We start from the raw sequence: 7,949 nt of genomic DNA on the forward strand, positions 1-7,949 counted from the left end.
CTAGGAGGAGGGCACAGAGTTATAGGGAAACAGGAGAAAACATACAATAGAAGGGCCCATCAGCTGCACTGGACATTGATGAAAACTAACTAAGCAGCTCAAGGGCAGCAATGGGAGGGAGGGAAAGAAGGAACAGCTTACACTAAGCAAAAGGAAAGAAATGTACATACTACCCGATGTGGAAGAAGTAGTTGTATTGTCAAAGCTCTTAGAATTCATAAACATTATAGATCACGATAATGAAACTTTGCCTCATGAAGGTTAGAATGTGTGACATCAACTAAGTATCACTATCTCACAAAACTGTGAAATTTGTGAAATTTATGTAATCACTTAATCACAATAAAAATGATTTAAAATAAAGAAAATGTGTGTTTTGAACCTTGGTCATCATGATTTGTATACTCAGCAGCAGTCCTGCAATGAAGCTGTACCAGTTTAGGTATTTATTCCAATTTCTCTCCAATACACTTCAACACATATGTTGTCCTTCTCATTTCATTTACAGTGACTTATATGTCTATCCCACAGTGGCCTGTCACAGATGTGACTTGATGTTATTTAGTAGCTCCTGAGGTCAGGCAACACAAGGCCTTTGTTATGATAAAATTGAAGTAACTAATGCAAGTTCATAGAGATTTCTAGATTTGGTTTTACATCTTATGTGGAAATATTTAAGAAAACCAGGATGGGCTTAATGATCTGACTCAGCTCTTCCCACCCCACAATTCCTATTCATCAGAGACTCAGAAAGGGTTTCTATAACAAAGCATTACACACAAGACCTAGTTAAATTCAAAAAATTGTTTTTGTTTTTTAATTTGTCTAACCCTTTCCAGCTTTTACAGAGCAATTAAAGCTCACTGGCCTGGGAGTAACCTCCATCGGCCAACTTTGGCCAGCAAAGAGTATCAAAGAAATTAATACACTATCAGCAGAAACGAGGAGGGACGACATGGGAAAAGAATTAGGCCGAGGCCTCAATGGTGCATTCCCAGGCAAAATGTCCAGTCTCACCACAGAGGTAACAGCTGACTTCTAATACTTTCTTGCAATTGATGGCCACATGTCCAAGTTCCCCGCACTTGTAACACTGCACCTTGTGGCAGTCTTTCTGCATATGGCCAGGTTGGCCACAACAATAGCACTTGAGGTCATCTGCCTGCTGGCAGTCTCGAGCCAGGTGGCCTAGTCTGCCGCAGTTGTAGCAGCTCTGCTGCCGCTCTCTCTTGGGCTCCTTGCAGTCCTTGGCGATGTGGCCGCTTGCGCCGCAGTTGTAGCAGGCGTCCTCCTCCAGATCACAGTCCTTGACAAGGTGTCTGTACTCCCCGCAGCAGTAGCAGAAGTCTACCAGGGATGTGGGATATTTGGGCCATTTCATACCTTGGCTAATGTGAAAATTGCTAACTGTGTCCCTGTCTCTATAGTATCCTGAATTACATTCCTTTGCAGCTCTGGATCATAGGGTAGGTTTTTGTTTTGTAAATTTTTTGAATAACATAGCACTGATTATAGCTTGGTGGTCTTGATTATGTATAGTTGTAACTTTTGAGACAACCTGGGTTTGGCTGATAAGTAGTCTGCTCCTTAGAGTTAACAAGATGGGCCCCTTGTACTCAAAATGGTCAGATGGAACCAATTTTTTCGTCAAAAATAGAACCAACTATAAGTTGGGTCAGATATAAACCCTTAGGGATCAATGGGATGGTGCAGATGGAGAAGTGAAGGGTTAGGATTTGAGAGATATGAGTTCAAGTTCAGAAGAGTACTTGGGAATAATGATAGTAGAGGAGTAAGAACAGCTTAGGAGTGGGGTATATGTAGTAAGAGGAGAATAAAGACCTTGTTACTGAGTGTAAGAGGTGGAAAAGAATTCGAAGAAAGGTTATGTAAGGAGTAGCTTAGAGATGGAGATGAAGGGAAGAAAAAGAAGCTTTATATATAAGAATATTTGGGAGACTTTCTGAGATTAGACAAAGATTATTCAGATATTATTGGAGAGTTGCTTAATCTAAGTTAACTCCTGTACTTACTGTTTACATACATAGAAGGAGGCCTTACTTTGTGTATAGATGTAAGGAGGGTAGCTCTGATGGCGTAGTAGTATAATGTGGAGAGAAAGGAGGAGAAGGGGAGAGTGAGAGGAAAAGAAAGAAGAAAAGGAAAGAAAAACCTTACAAATTAGGAAATTGGAAAGTGTGAAAAAATGAATAATAATGAAAAATAGAAGCTTTATTTGGAATAGCAAATCCTAAATCACAATACCCATAAATAACACATAGAAATAAAAACAAACAACAAATGATTAGAGATAAAAACTAACAAAACAAAAGAAAAATGAGAATAAAAAACTAAAGAATGGGTTTTTCATGTTCTTTGGGGGAGCTTTAGTCTCCCCTTAGTCCTCAGAGCCGATTCCTGATAGACCCTTGTATGCCTTGCTGTAGTCCACTTTCCTTGTGGCTTGGTTGGGAGCAGATGGCCTTTGATGGGGGAGGCTGCTTGCTATCTATAGTCCCACTCACAGGCCTGGTGGGAGGAGGCTTTGGGCGTTTCAGGTTTGTAGACTGCTATCATAGGCCTGGAGCTGTGTTCCCAAGCTTTCCCAGGTAGCCACAGTAGCCTTAGGAAAAGAGCTTATGTCCGTGTTCTGTTCTAATGGGATCCCTTCCTTTTGGAAGCGGGACTTGGGTCAGAGGGCTTTGGGATCCCGCAGGGAATTGCCACCCAGGGAGAGGACCCAGTTGGGTTACTCAGGAGGTCTGTAGCTGGTGATGCTCTGGACCACAGAGCCTGTGCTGTGGTGGGTCGGATGGAGTTGGTAGGTTCTCAGCCAGAGGGTCTGGATGTAGGCAGGCCCAGGTGGGGAGAGGGGAAGTTGGCTCTGCTGATGCTGAAGGGTCTCCTCTGTGGCAGCTTGGGGAGTCCTGGCACTGGGGGAACCAGGTGGAGGTTTGTGAAGCCGGCTGGTGTGGGCTGCAGGGTCCATGTTGGTCTGCAGTAGAAAAGGTGGGAGGTGGCCGGCCAGTGGCAGGCAGCCTTGGGGATGGTTGTTTGCAGTTGCTAGGTGGATCTTCAGGGATGCCTGTAGCAGCTTGGTGGTGCCTTGGCTATGTAAGCCTGGGGTGGCAGCAGGGCGGCAGCAGGTCCCAGCAGAGTGCCCATTAGTAGAGCAGTTGGCCCATAGAGCTTAGAGAGATAGATTAGCTGCAGCTGTGGATTCCTGGGAGCCTTGTGCCAGGTTGGCCGGGGCCCACTGGTATCCCACCAGCGCTGCAGTCACGGGCTGACTTTGAGGGCTTACCTGGTGATGCCAATTTCTGTAATGGTTGTATTACTGAGTTCCCTCCATCCCCATAGCTGCCCTGGGTGGAAGGGTGGGGTGGGTGGAGGGGGGCATTCTCTGGTTTGGAAGTCTTCACCAGGTTCCCTCCTAACTTTCCGTGGGTCTAGTGATGAGCGTTTTTGGGTGCTGCTCTGCTTAAAGTCTGCAGAGAGTCCTGGGCAGCCTGGCATGGAGCCATGCTCTGCCGGGGTCCCTTTCACTGTTTCTCTTTCCTCTTTCCTTCTTTGCCTGCTAGGTGGAAAATGAAGGAGAAGGTAACAATGCTTGCTATGAAATGTACTCATTGCCCTACTCACCTAACTGTAACTCCTCTGCACAACATTTTTACAATAAAAATAATAATTATACAAAGGAATCCCATGGACTGTACTCTCAAGTTACTTGAGCTGATTTAAAACTTTGGCCTAATAGCAGGGTATCAAATTAACGCTCAAAAATCAATGGCTTATCTGTATGCCAACAATGAAAAGAGCATGGCTGAAATCAGAAAAGCAACTCATTTCTAATAGCTCCACAAAAAATAAAATACCTAGGATTTAACCAAAGAAGTGAAGGACCTCTACAATGAAATGTTTGAAAACCTGAAAAAGGAAATCAAAACAGAACTTAGAAAGTGGCAAAACCTCCCATGCTACTGGATTGGAAGGATCAACCGTGAAAATGGCAATACTGCCAAAGGCTATCTACAAATTAAATATGATACCTATCAATATTCCAATCTCATTCTTCAATGAAATAGAAGAAACAATGCAAAATTCATATGGAACAATAAATGACCTCGAATAGCAAAAATGATCCTTAAAGAATAGTGCTGGAGGAATATCAATATCAAATTTGAAACTCTACTACAAAGCCATAGTAATCAAAACAGCTTGGTACGGGCACAAGAACAGACCTGAGGACCAGTGGAACAGAATTGAAATCTCAGAAATGCAACCACAAACCCATATCTACCTAATGTTCAATAAGGGAGCTAAAAAAAATTGAATGGAAGAAATGCAGCCTCTTCAGTAAATGGTGCTGGCAAAATTGGTTAAACACCTGCCAAATAAACAAGTGGGCTAAAGATTTAAAGAGAAACTTTTCTGAAGAAGAAATAAGAATGGCCAATAGACACATGAAGAAATGCTCAACCTCTCTAGCCATAAAAGCAATGCAAATCAAAACAATATTGAGATACCACCTCACCGCAGTTTGAACGGATATAATCAAGAAATCTAATAACAACAGATGCTGAAGTGGATGTGGCCAAAAGGGAACCCTACTGCATTGTTGGTGGGAGTGTAAACTTGTTCAACCACTTTGGAAAGTAGTATGGAGGTTCCTCAAAAGACTCCACATAGAGTTCCCCTATGACCCAGCAATCCCCCTTTTAGGCCCTTACCTGAATGTTCACAAACAAGACCATACTAAAGCTACCAGCACAACTATGTTTGTTTATTGCAGCATTATTTACCATAGCTAAGATATGGAACCAACCCAGATGCTCCTCAGTAGATGAATGGATCAAGAAAATGTGGTACATGTATAATATGGAATTCTATGCCTCTATTAGAAAGAATGACATGGCCCCATATGTTAGGAAATGGAAAGACTTGGAAAAAATTATATTAAGTAAAGTAAGACAGGCCCAAAGAAACCTAAGTCCCTCAGTTCAAGACACTCAAAAGCTGAGTGTGACTAATGTGAGTTTTACTTTGATTAGTCCGACTTTTTAAATAGTTTCTAGTCAGGTATAATGTCACTTGCCTGCAGTCCTAGTTACTTGGAAAACTGTGTCTGGATGATGGTAAGTTTGAAAGTACTGTTGGCAATATACGGCGACTCCATCTTAGTAAAATAAAAGTTTTTCAAATGGAGTATGGGCATAAAAGCATAGAATTGTTTTTAACGAACTTATAATGCAATATGTGATTCTCTTGTTTCTTGTGCATGTTCTCCTCAATGGTATAATCCTTGTTTTCACTGTATCTGATTCCGGTATCCTGCATCTTGTATATACAGTTTTCTAATTTGTGGAGGGAAAGGGATATAACAAAATACTTAAATAAGGATGACTCATTGTAACAATGAGATTGTTGAAAACAAACTTTACAATTTGGGGGAGGGGAGGGAGGAGTTGGGGAGGAAAGGGATTGTAGGGGAAAAACAAAGGAGGATGTAACAATGCTTGCTAGGAAATGTACTCATTACCCTACTCATGTAACTGTAACCCCTCTGTACAGTATTTTTACAATAAAAATATACATGGAAATAAAAAAGTACTACTTATATTTCATTCTCTCTCTGTGTCTCTGTCTCTGTCTGTCTCTGTCTCTGTATATATACACATATACATATATATATACATATATATATATATACATATATGTATATGTATATACAACTTATTTCACTTAGAATAACTTTGGTCTGGTTCATTCCTGTCACCCTAAATGACAACAATTGCTTTTAAGAGTATTAATGAAAGCCGATAGTCAGTGGCTCATACCTGTAATCCTAGCTAATAAGGAGGCTGAGATCTAAGGATCGCAGTTCACAACCTGTCTGGGCAGGAAAGTTTATGAGACTCTTATTTCCAATTAACCATCAGAAAATCAGAGGCGATGCTGTGGCTCAAAGTGGTAGAATGCTAGTCTTGAGAGAAAAAGCTCAGGGACAGTGCCCAGGTCCTGAGTTCAAGCCCCAACAACAACAACATAAAAAGTATTCTTTCCTCTTGAACTGTGTGTTTGTATGTGTGTTTGTGTGTGCATGACATTTTCTTAGACCTGTTGAGGGATAATTCATTCTTTATTGCAAAGGAGTTCCCACAACTGCAGTCCTGTCAGCTGCTTGAGGTAGGAGCCAATCCCTTGGCTAGAAGGTGCAAAAGGGACCATTGGGTATGTGCACAACCTATGCACTGGAAAAAGCCAGAAATAAAGTTTACATATGTATGTATGTATATGTGAATGTATGTATATATATATATATATATACATATATATATATATATATATATCAATTTGTCAGTCATGGGGCTTGAGTTCTGCAACTGGACGCTGTCCCTCAGCTCTTCAGCTCAAGGTGAGAGCTCTACCACTTGAGCCACAACACCAATTCTGTTTTTCTGGTGGTTACTTGCAGATAAGAGTCTCATGGACTTTCGTGCCTTGGCTGACTTTGAACTGCAATCCTCAGATCTCAGCCTCCTGAGTAGCTAGGATTACAGGCGTGAGCCACTGGCACCCAGCTCAATTTATATTTTCATATTATGAATATAGCTTTATTTCAGTTCATAACCTTTTTCTAAAGTATAGGCGTCTAAAGTCCTTTTTCCCCAGCAAATAAGGAATTATGCGTCAGGAAATGTGGAAGCAGAATCGAAGTTTATTGGAAAGTGAAAGATGCCAGGGAAACTGAAGAATGCCACTTAAAGACTGGCAGGTTGGCACAAGCCCCCAACTCCTGGCTCTGAGGGCTGCCTTATATCATGTGGGGTCTTGTCCACCTGTTTCTCAGGCAAGAATGAGGAGGAGAATGTAAAGGAGGAGGTGAAGGAGGAAAAGCAGGTGAAGAAGAAGGAGCAGAGTATGGACTTTGAGTACAAGAGAGTTAGAAGTGAGGCGTGGAATTTGGCAGCATGCTATAGGCCCCTGGTTACCCCCCTTTGTTTCCCTTGGAGAAATCTCAGCGTTTCTATCATATTTATTTTAAGATGGAAAAAAAAAAACCCCAAAAAAAACATAGGCCACAACACAGTGATACAGAAAAGAGCTGAGCTGGCATCACTAGAAAGCCCTGAATGGGCAAGACACACCAATAAAATAAGAAGATGCCAACAACAAACAGAGTCTGTACTTTTAAACATGGGAAGGTTTTAAGAGCAGAATATTTGGAGAACATCCCTGACGGAGAACTGGGCTTGACATTAGCATACTAAATTGATTTCTGAGCTTTCCCTAGGTGGATCTTAATCTATTTAAGATCTTATCAAGTGAATGGGTGGTATTTGAGAGTATTTGTGCCAAGAGAGTATATGGATTGTGGACCTTGGCTTAGAGGGAGATGATTGCTTCATTTATTCATCAGAGGTCCTGATCCAGCTTCTACTTATCAGGGACTCATTTTTTTTAAGCTTACAAGACCTATTTAGAGCTGTATACAGAGCTATTTAGTGAGGAATCTCTGTGTTTTCACCCGTTAATGATGGGAAATAGCAGGTCTGGGAAGGTGGCTCAGTGGTAGAGTGCTTCCTTTGCATGCATGAGGCCCTGGGTTCGATTCCTCAGCACCACATAAGGAGAAAAGCCAGAAGTGGCACTGTGGCACAAGTGGCAGTGTGCTAGCCTTGAGCTGAAGAGCTGAGGGACAGTGCCCAGGCCCAGAGTTCAGGCCCACAACTGACCAAAACACAAAAGAAATGATGGGAAATAGCCTCTCCTGTACCTCACCTTTCCATGGCTATTGTTTTTGATATGGGAATGATCCTAGAGGGGAAATTGTGCAGGTTTTGCCATTCAGAGCCTGCCTATCTTTAACTACTTACCCACACAGGGAGCCTGTCAGGGGTTCAATTAAGGGAAGTAATAGTACACCAAAGGAGATAAAAGCAACTTAA

General features: G+C 41.9%; 1 pseudogene; it reads right to left on the bottom strand.

Moving 5' to 3' along the window:
• Positions 1-967: 967 nt before the first annotated feature.
• On the bottom strand, positions 968-1,381 carry LOC106001632 (annotated as a pseudogene).
• Between the last annotated feature and the right edge of the window lie 6,568 nt (positions 1,382-7,949).

This window comes from Dipodomys ordii, unplaced genomic scaffold (genome assembly GCF_000151885.1).
Source record: "Dipodomys ordii isolate 6190 unplaced genomic scaffold, Dord_2.0 Scaffold334, whole genome shotgun sequence".
Taxonomy (NCBI): Eukaryota; Metazoa; Chordata; class Mammalia; order Rodentia; family Heteromyidae; genus Dipodomys; species Dipodomys ordii.